Source organism: Hordeum vulgare, chromosome 7H (assembly GCF_904849725.1).
Source record: "Hordeum vulgare subsp. vulgare chromosome 7H, MorexV3_pseudomolecules_assembly, whole genome shotgun sequence".
NCBI classification, from domain to species: domain Eukaryota; kingdom Viridiplantae; phylum Streptophyta; class Magnoliopsida; order Poales; family Poaceae; genus Hordeum; species Hordeum vulgare.
The window spans coordinates 257,310,940-257,321,658 of record NC_058524.1 but is presented as its reverse complement, the minus strand read 5'-3'; positions in this window follow the sequence as shown (position 1 = coordinate 257,321,658).

The window sequence follows — 10,719 nt, the reverse complement described above, 5'->3', positions numbered from 1 at the left end:
TGTGGGGATCCACAACCAAGGACCATATGCTCAGTTCGACAGAACTATGGACCACATGTCTCTCAGACAAGAACGATATGTCATCAAGAATCTCTCAAGTGTCAAGCTCACCTATCACACGGTAGCTTCTCAAGACCCCCTATTCGAGGTCCGCCTTCTAACAACCAAACAACCTTTAAAGGATGCTACCCCTCCTTCCTAAGAAGCATAGCAGAAATCGCGCATATGGAAGCAGGGCTGACGTCAAGTCACCCATTATAGGCCATGGAGAAAAGGTCGCCTTGAACCATGACAATCGGAACACTAGTTCCCTGTAATACTTGCCTTGTCATCGTGAGTTATAATAAATATTATTCATATACATTTTTTACAACATCTTTACATTTATATGTGTTTTGTTCATCGGCGCTGAAGGGTAGGTTCTTTTGATAACTATCAAGTGCGGTCGGCTAATAGACCACGGGCTTGGTTAAAACACTGCCCCGAGAACTATCCCGTCACTACCTTTCTCAATGTTCGGTTACTTGGATATTGCTTTGTATGCATCGGTTCTGAATTATGTCTTGGGTCAATAGTTGGGTTGCCCCGCTCCTGTGCTTACCACCTTATGTTCCCCTAGTTCGGCTAAAGGGGTAACGGGAGAACCACTGCGATTGTATTCCTAGCTGGCCTAGCTAAAAATACTTATGTGGAGAAAAGTGAGTGTCATAATAAGCGAGAACGGGGCTGCAATCCGAGCTAAAAACTAAAGATACATGGAGGTTTTATTCCGTGTTATACGGATAGGTTTGAACTTTTGCAAACCCGGTGGTAACTATTCAAAAAAATCGGTTCATGTGACTACCGCGCGAAACTGGGGGCTAGCCCCCGCATACAAGCTCCTAAGGCAAAGTGAAAGCACTAAAGCCTATTAGTCTGATTGCCTCGTTTCCTTCACACACTACCACCTTTGGGCATCGATACATTGGCTAAGGGTTACAGTGCGGATGTCGAAACACCCTTTGGAGTTTATACATGGGGGATGAAGCCGATGACTGGAAACGTTCATATTAAACGGCCAAAATAGCAGTCAAAAAATAATTCAAAAGTGCATTACATCGGGACAAGTTTCATAACAATAGATTGTTCCAAGGCACAATACTATAAACCTACTCGTAAATTACATCTTTGGGTCATTGGGCTTTGATCGCCTGAGCACCCTCGCGGCAGAGAAATAAAGATCTTGCCGCTTATGTTCTTCCCCAGGAGGTGGAGGCGTGGTTGCCATCGTCAGGGCTTAACTCCTGGACAGTGCATCATGGTCCTAGCAAAGGCCATCCGAGCTCCATCTATGCAGACACAGCGCTTCAGGACCTCAAGCTGAGGCATGATGTCGCACAACTTTTGCACTAAGCCGAAGTAACTACTCGACAGTGGCTCGGTAGGCTACAGACCGATGCAGAGGTCCTTCATGGTCGGGTCTGCCATCCTGTGCACCTTCATAAGGTGCTTCATTTCATTAACAAGAAGGGGGTTCACCTCGGGAGCTTCAAACTGTGCCCAGAAAAGCCTCTGCTCGACATCCTCGTCATGGACCGCGTAATGCTTGGCCGCGTCTGTTGCACTTCGCGGGAGGTCCATAAAGGCCTCTGGGGAACACCATAGCCGTGTAAGAAAGGCAAACCTATTTCCACCAAAGGAACTTTGTAGTAAGTATGGCTTACCATCTGCAATCTTCTTGACCTGGCGTACCTCTTCTTCGAAGAAGTGCCTCTCTACTCGCTCTTATTTGAGTGCGGAGGACAGCTTGGAGAGCTCGATCACGTGTTACTCAAACTTTTGTTCTAAGGACTCTTCGCACTCGCATTTTGTAGCTCCTGCTGGAGCTCGGCCACTCTATCCTTGTGCCCACCGCTCTCGATCTTCAGCGAGTCTAGCTGTGCGGTGGCGTTCTCCGCCACCATCTTATGAGCAGCGACCTCCTGCACTACTGAAATTCAGAAATTTGCCATCTGCCACGGCGGACGGCAAAGGGGGGAACCACGGACGGCAAAGGCTTTGCCGTCGGTCAGCAGACGGCAAACTAGATGGTAAAAAAACCGGTGAAGAGGTTCTTTCCCGTCTGCTATTCTAAAGCAGACGGCAAAGAATCTTTTCCATGAGGGGGTAGACGGCAAATTAACTGGGACGGCATATACTACAATGACCCCGTTAAGTGTTAACGGCATGCGTCCTCTCTTAGCCGTCTGCCGTCCCCCCCTTTGCCATGTGGGGGCAGACGGCAAAGAGGGGAGAGAGGGGGGGGGCTGATTCACCTCTTTGCCGTCTGCTCACCCCCCTTTGCCATGTGGGGGCACACGGCAAAGAGAGGACGCCTGCCTCTTTGCCGTCAGCACTATGACAGCTGACGGCAAAGAGTACCTTTGCCATGCGTCAGCAGATGGCAAAGGCATGGCAGACGACAAAATTCTGAATTCCATTAGTGGTGCTTGGCCTTCTCCAATTTAGGTCGAAGTTACGCTAATGCCAGCTCCATGGCAGATGACATAATCGGAATCACAATGCCATGTATAAATCCACAGAGTACTAGACTATTCAAGTACCACAAAAGACTCAGTGGTAGGCATTAAGCTTACCTTGATTCTCGTCTAGCCGACTATTAAGTCGGCTCGGTTCATCATGGGAAACATGGAGTATCTGGTTCAGCTCGGCTAGTTCAAGGGCATTAGTAGCCACAGCCGACGATGAGGCATGCAAAAGCCGGATAGAATTTGATAAGGATCCACGTCAACTGGATTGGGTTATTTGGCCGAAGTATCCCACTGAGTTGTCAAAGTTCATGGGTCCTTGAATTGATTTTGCTCAACGATGATAAGTTCTTTCGAGCCACGGGAAAGCTATTCAACTCACCCATGGCTCGGGGGCTATCTTACCCATAAGGCATATAAAAACTTCATAAATAAAAATAAACACTAATCGATTTACCTCGAAGCCTGACAACAAACCACTGAAGGTTCCCTTCAGTCTGCTATCAACGACTGAAGGCTTTGCATCAATGCACCCATAAGGGCGTGATGTTCATCGGTAATGGACGCGCCGGATAGGGCCTCCTTCATACTTGTGGGCCATTCAACCGTGGCCTTCTGTGTCACAGGCGGCGTCGGAGGCAATGGTGAAGATGTCGAAGGGGGAGAGCTCCTTGGAGCTATGTGTGGAGGAAGCTTGGACGAATCCAGGCCCCCATCTCCCCTTGTCAAGGGGGATCGAACTCCTAGGTCCCGATGACCGAGGCATGAACCTCGGCTGGGACCTCCCGGTCTTTGGTGGCCGAAGTATTTACCTCAACAATCACCACCTCGCCCCCTATGTTTGGAGGAACTTGGCGAGATATCACTTCCGCAGCCTCATCCAACGATGGAGGGAGAGTGGTGCGGGATGCATTCCCACTCTTCGCCAGTTTGGCTGGTAGGGAACCCCCCAAGACTTGATCCGTGGGATGTCTCGGGCAGGGTTGCGTCAGAGAAAAGAGCATGTATGATTAACAAATAAAGGTCAGCATAATTCACTACATACAAGTCAGATTCCGTACCTTTGGGCCGGGGCTTGACCCTGGGGTCCTTCGGGGAACCCTGTCAAAGGCCTTGGAGTCCTCATCAAAATTTGTGCTGTCGTCAGGAAGAACCACCTTGCCTCTGTAGAATTTTTTTGGGGCCTAGGGAGGAAAGCCCTCCTTGGCATCCTCCGCCGCTGTCCTCTTCCTTGTTTGGAGGGAATATTTTCCCCCTCCATCCTCTTCCTCTTCCTCCTCATAGGCGGAGGAAGCATGGGTCTTGCCGGACTTAGTATCCACAGGACCCCTTGCTACTTCTCGATCTTGCGTTGGTTTTTCCCTTGAAGAGGAAAGGGTGATGCAGCAAAGTAGAAGTAAGTATTTCCCTCAGTTTGAGAACCAAGGTATCAATCCAGTAGGAGTATCAAGATGTGGCACCAATGAACCTGTGCAAAAACAAACAAACTTGCACCCAACGCGACAAAGGGGTTCTCAATCCCTTCACAATTACTTGCAAGGTTAGATCTCAAGGAGATGAAAGGTAAAAAGGAATAAAAGTGCGGCAAAGTATTTTTGGTATATCTGAATATATGATGTGTAAAATAGACCCGGGGACATAGTGTTCACTAGAGGCCTCTCTCATGATAGCAAGTATTACGATGGGTGAACGAATTACTGTCGAGCAATTGATAGAATCGCTCAAATTCATGACGATATCTAAGGCAATGATCATACATATAGGCATCACGTCCGAGACAAGTAGTCTGATACTGTCTGCATCTACTACTTGTAAGTGCATCTAGTGCCCCTTAGTGATTTTGGTGGTTTGAAGACTTATAGGTTAAGTATCTAATGTGTTCTTGAGTGTACTCAGGATCTATAAGTCACTGAGGAGTTTGAAATATTTTATGAATATCGACCCCTAAAAATGTATATCTTCGGTTGAAGAAATTGGTCTGAAGCTGAAGAATTGACTCGCGAAGAATCTGCGATGAAATTGATATTCCTCATGAACATATTGAAATTGAGGAATTCGGTGTGTCCTGAAGAAAATTATTCTGAAGATTTTGAAGCATGAATATTTACTCTTTCTGTTTTACTTTCTTCACACTTGAGTAATAAGAACACCGTACTGTTAAAGGGGGTCGAAGTTACACTTTGGAATGAATTTCCTCATGATGCTCAACCCAAGCCTAATCCTACCAAAAGCCTCAAGTGAGGAATACAAGTGACATGAGGACTCTCACAGTTGAGGGTTCCGACCGTTTCGATAGCCACGCCACATCATTAGTCTTATCCACACCAACGATCATATTATTTAAGGGCATTAGTGTCAAATCATGTCGGGATGCTCCCAGGCTATAAATAGTCGCCCCCACAACCATTAGCTGGTTGGCTGCTCCGTTAGAAACTGACACTTGTCATAAGAGCAACCCAATTCCTCAGAGTCTTCGAGAGTAATTCATCGGTGAGGAAAAACCCCAAACACCAAACCACGAAACTAGTTCCTGTGTGGGACTGAAGCCTTTTACCTTTGAGGACTGTGCATCCTCCATATGTTTAGGCGTCATGGTCTAAAGCAATCCAATAGTCAATTGTGGATCGCCGGGTGACCAAGTTTGTGAGGGTTTGGAAGTCTTTCCTAAAGACTTACCACGAGTGTTGGGCGAGGACTGTGTGTTCTTAGCCCAAGGAGAATACGGTAGGGACTGTGTGTCCCTGGACTGTGTGTCCTTTGGTTTCAATACCAAGCCGCTCCAAACCATATGTACAACTGTCACAGCAGTTGGAACTGGGTCATCAACTACTGTCTTCGCTGTGAAACGGGTTCTAATTCCTCAACTCCTTACTTTCCTCAGATTATGTGTTGATTACTTTCACTGTTACTGTTTGAAGAATTTGCTGAAGACTTTCTATGAAATTCCTCAACCCCAAATTCTTCACGCTAGTTAATCCTCATTTGTTTTCTACGTGCCTTCTCACTGTGTAATCTGTTTTCACATTCCTCATACTGAAAAACTGCTGTTGTGAAACTTTGCACTTCTGATCCTGAAAAAAAGTTAGTTATCAGTGAGGAGTTTCCTCAAAAGTAATTTCCTCAGTGATGAAATTATAAAAATCTCATATTCACCCCCCCTCTAGTAGATACAACGCACTTTCAATTGGTATCAGAGCAAGGTACTTCACAACACAAAACTGAAACAAAAACTCGTGATATCATTATCATAAGAGAACAAACTACCAAATTTTTAGGTACTCTAGTAAACTTGATTTCCATTTAGATTGATGTTATATTACTATATTATCACTTTTCCATGGCTCGTACCCCCTGATACTAACCATAGTTTCTTCAAAAATAGCAATCAACACAACAAAAACAGAATCTGTCAAAAATAGAACAGTCTGTAGTAATCTATATATTTCGTATACCTCTGGTATCCCAAAACTTCTGAACAATTATGACAATTAGGGAAATTTGTATATCAATCAGCAGAAAAAATAATCAACTCAAAAGCTCTTTCTGGATAGGATTTAAAAATAATTTCGTGAGCACAAAGTTTGTGTCTTTTTTAGCATGATTAAACAACTATCACCAAAACTAATCATAAAGGTTCTACTTGGCAAAAACACTAATTAAAACATAAAGAGCACAATCATAACAGAATCTTGATGGTGTGGACTCAACAAAACAGAAAGTAAAAAGCAAAAAAAAAATTATTCATTGGGTTGCCTCCCAACAAGCGCTATCGTTTAACGCCCTTAGCTAGGCATAAGGCGATAGAATCAAGTATCGTCGTCTTTAGTGCTCAAACCATATGTAGCTCTCATCATAGATTCATAAGGCAGTCTTATTTTCTTTCTATGAAAGTGTTCCATGCCCTTCTTTAATGTAAATTGAAATTTAATATTCCCTTCCTTCATATCAATAACAACACCAATAGTCCTAAGGAAAGGTCTACCAAGAATGATGGGACATGTAGGATTGCAATCAATATCAAGCACAATGAAATCTACGGGCACATAGTTCCTATTTGCAATAATAAGAACATCATTGATCCTTCCCATAGGTTTCTTAATAGTAGAATCCGCAAGATGCAAATTAAGAGAGCACTCACCAATCTCATTGAAGCCTAGAACATCACATAAAGATTTTGGAATGGCGGAAACACTAGCACCCAAATCACACAAAGCATGGCATTCATAATTTTTGATCTTGATTTGTATAGTAGGTTCCCACTCATCATGAAGTTTTCTAGGAATAGATATTTCCAACTCAAGTTTCTCTTCAAGAGACTTCATCATAGCATCAACGATATGATCGGTAAAAGCCTTATTTTGGCTATAAGCATGTGGAGAGTTTAGCATGGATTGCATCAAGAAAATGCATTCAATCAAAGAGCAACTATCATTATTAAATTCCTTGAAATCCAAAGTAGTAATTTCATCACTACTCAAAGTTTTGATATCCTCTACTCCACTTTCAGTATTTTTAGCATCAAGATAAATAGACACCGAATCACTGGGGCGTTTCTCAACCAAAGTGGATTCACATCTAGCCCCATCATCATTAGGATTGACATTAGAAAACAAGGATTCAATAGGAGTCACACCAAGCACTTTAAGATCTTCGTGATTATCATCACATATTTCAGGTTTAGGAGCCATTTTATTGACTAAGGTAGCTTGTTTATCAGAAATTTTGCCTACCAATTTTTCCAGATGAGCAAATTGAGAATTTAACGCAAGGAATTCTTTGGCCATATCATCAACATCTTTATTCATATAGACCATAAAAGAATTTTGCTCCCTTAGTTCTCTACGAAAGTAACTATTATGATCAAACTGTGTAGACATGAAACTTTTAGCAATAGTTTCAATCTCTTCCAACCTTTTATAGTAAGCATCATAATCATTTGGTTGGGCCATGAGGACTTAGCAAGCAGACAAGCACACAAGCAAACAGAAATCAAGCGAAAGAAAGGAAGAACAAAAAAGGCAAATATTTTTGTAAATTTTGTTTTTTAGAAGTGGGGGAGAGGAAAATGAGAGGCAAAAGGCAAATAATGTAAATGCAAGAGATGAGTTTGCGATAGTTACTTGGTATGCTTCACTTGAATACTCCCCGGCAACGGCACCAGAAATTCTTCTTGCTACTTCTCGAGCTTGAGTTGGTTTTTCCCTTGAAGAGGAAAGGGTGATGCAGCAAAGTAGAAGTAAATATTTCCCTCAATTTGAGAACCAAGGTATCAATCCAGTAGGAGTATCAAGATGAGGCACCAATGAACCAGCGCAAAAACAAACAAACTTGCACCCAACGCGATAAAGGGGTTGTTAATCCCTTCACGATTACTTGCAAGGTGAGATGTGAAGGAGATGAAAGGTAAAAAGGAATAAAAGTGTGGCAAAGTATTTTCGGTAGATCTGAATATATGATGTGTAACATAGACCTGTGGGCCATAGTGTTCACTAGAGGCTTCTCTCATGATAGCAAGTATTATGGTGGGTGAACGAATTACTGTCGAGCAATTGATAGAATCGCGCAAAGTCATGACGATATCTAAGGCAATGATCGTACATATAGGCATCACGTCCGAGACAAGTAGACCGATACTGTCTGCATCTACTACTATTACTCCACACATCGACCGCTATCAAGCATGCATCTAGTGTATTAAGTTCATAACAAATGGAGTAACGCCTTAAGCAAGATGACATGATGTAGAGGGATAAATTCATGCAATATGACATAAACCCCATCTTTTTACCCTTGATGGCAACAACACGATGCGTGCATCGCTACCCCTTCTGTCACTGGGTGAGGACACCGCACGGTATGAACCCGAAACCAAGCACTTCTCCCATTGCAAGAATTATAGATCAAGTTGGCCAAACGAAACCCATAACTCAAAGAGAATGACAAGGATACGAAATCATGCATATAAGAAATCAGAGGAGACTCAAATAATATTCATAGATAATTTGATCATAAATCCACAATTCATCGGATCTCGACAAACACACTGCAAAAGAAAGTTACATCGGATAGATCTCCATGAAGATCATCGGAAAGCCATCTAGGCACTAGCTATGGACCCGTAGGTCTGTGGTGAACTACTCACGCATCATCGGAGAGGCAGTGGAGTTGATGAAGAAGCCCTCCGTGTCCAAATCCCCCTTCGACAGGGCACCAGAACGGTCCCCAGATGGGATCTTGCGGAGACAGAAGCTTGCGGCGGCGGAAAAGTATTTTCGTGGCTCCCTCCTATTGTTTTGGAATTTTAGAGAATTTATAGGCGAATGAGGTAGGGCAAAGGAGCCATGGGGGGCCCATGAGCCTGCTAGGCGCCCCCTAGGGCGCGCCTAGGTTGCTCGTGACCTCCCCCGAGATCTCCTCCCTTGGTTCTCAAGTCGTCTGGGTATCTTCTGTCATGGAAAAAATCATCCCGCGGGTTTTATGCCGTTTGGACTCCGTTTAATATTATTTTATGAAAAAGGTCAAAAACACAGAAAAAAACAGAAAGTGGCACTTGGAACTGATTTAATAGGTTAGTGCCAAAAATGATATAAAATGGCATATAAATGCATATAAGACATCCCAAGTTGATAATATAATAGCATGGAACAATCAAAAATTATAGATACGTTGGAGACGTATCACCCCTTGAGCGGAGACCCTATGGGTCTCCTTCTTCTTCTCCTTCTTTTTGTCCGGTGCAGTGTATGGCACCACCACCAGCATCACAGTCAGCAATTGCGGCATGGGTTCCTCGGGCAAGGGGGCTGGGTCGTCTATATTCTTGGCCTTTTCCAGCCAGCCCTGTAGGGACGATGGGGGAAGAAAGTGAGATCCTTTATAAAGATTAAAAGCTTTAATAAAGAATAAAAGGCTTGATCGTACCTCCAAAGGAGGGTTAGCAGCATCCAAGCCGACGTCTTCTTCCTCGGCTGGCCACTCTTGTTGAGGTTTGAATAAAACCTTCCACAACTTCTGAAGGGTGATGTGGTAGAACTCGTTCATGCTGCCAGGGTCGCCGAGCTTGTAGGACCATATTGGAGTGTCCCAGCGCTAGCAGGGAAGGATGCGGTCAGGGAGCATAACCTGGACCACGTCGTATAGGTTGATGTTCATCTCCACCATCTGTTTGATGCGCTTCTGCAGTGCCTTCACATCCGTGGACAACCCCAATCGAGGCCCCTTCTCACCCACAAGGTTAGCCTCTAAGGGTCTGGATCTAAACTCGGCAGGAGCCGACGAGCTTGCTTCCCGGAGCTTGATGATATAAAACCACTCCTTCTGCCATGCCTTGATGGTGTCAATAAAAGTGCCCTCAGGCCACTCGACTCGGGGAAGCTTGCTGATTATAGCTCCGTCGTAGGAGGCGTGTTGGCCGGTGACTAACTTAGGCTTGACTTTGAAGATCTTAAGCCGTAAACCAAAACGCGGATGAACCCGCAGGAAGGCCTCGCAAACAATGATGAAGGAGGAAATATGAATGAAGGACTCTGGGGGAAGATCATGAAAACATAACCCGTAGTAGAACATCAGACCCCTGGCAAAGGGGTGGAGTGGGAATCTTAGTCCCTGTATGAAGTGGGGGACGAACACCACTCTTTCGCCTAGCCTTGTAGTGGGGCACCACCTGACCTTCGTCCGACGCATGGTGAGCGATATCCGGGAAAATATAGCAGGCCTCCTTTAGCTCCAAGATGTCTTTGTCAGAGATGCACGTGATCTCCGACTTGCCATGAGAACCTGATCCGTCCATGGCTGGGTTTGGTTGAGGACAGAGGGGAGAGGACGAAAAGCGAAGCAGGTCTGAGATCTTGGAAGCTAGGATGGGATGGGGTCGATTCTGGAATGCCTTTGGTTGTTCTATGGATCTTTTTCCCTTTTATACGGGGAGCTGAGCCAAGGGTTCCCGTTTATTGCGCCGTAGGCCCGTCCACTTCCCGAAACAACGAAGCCAGTGAATGTGCGTGGGATTACCCAAACCATTAGACATATCCCCTTGAATGCATGGCACGATCTCAACATGGACAGGACGTGCCTATGGGAAAGTGGCCTCAAGCCGCAAATCGATTTTTTGTCATAATTAACAATTCCGACCATTCGTCAGAAAGTCTATTAGATGAGGAACTATTCACACTCGGGCCTTTTGGCCTTCTGATTGACCAGTGCCTATTTTAAT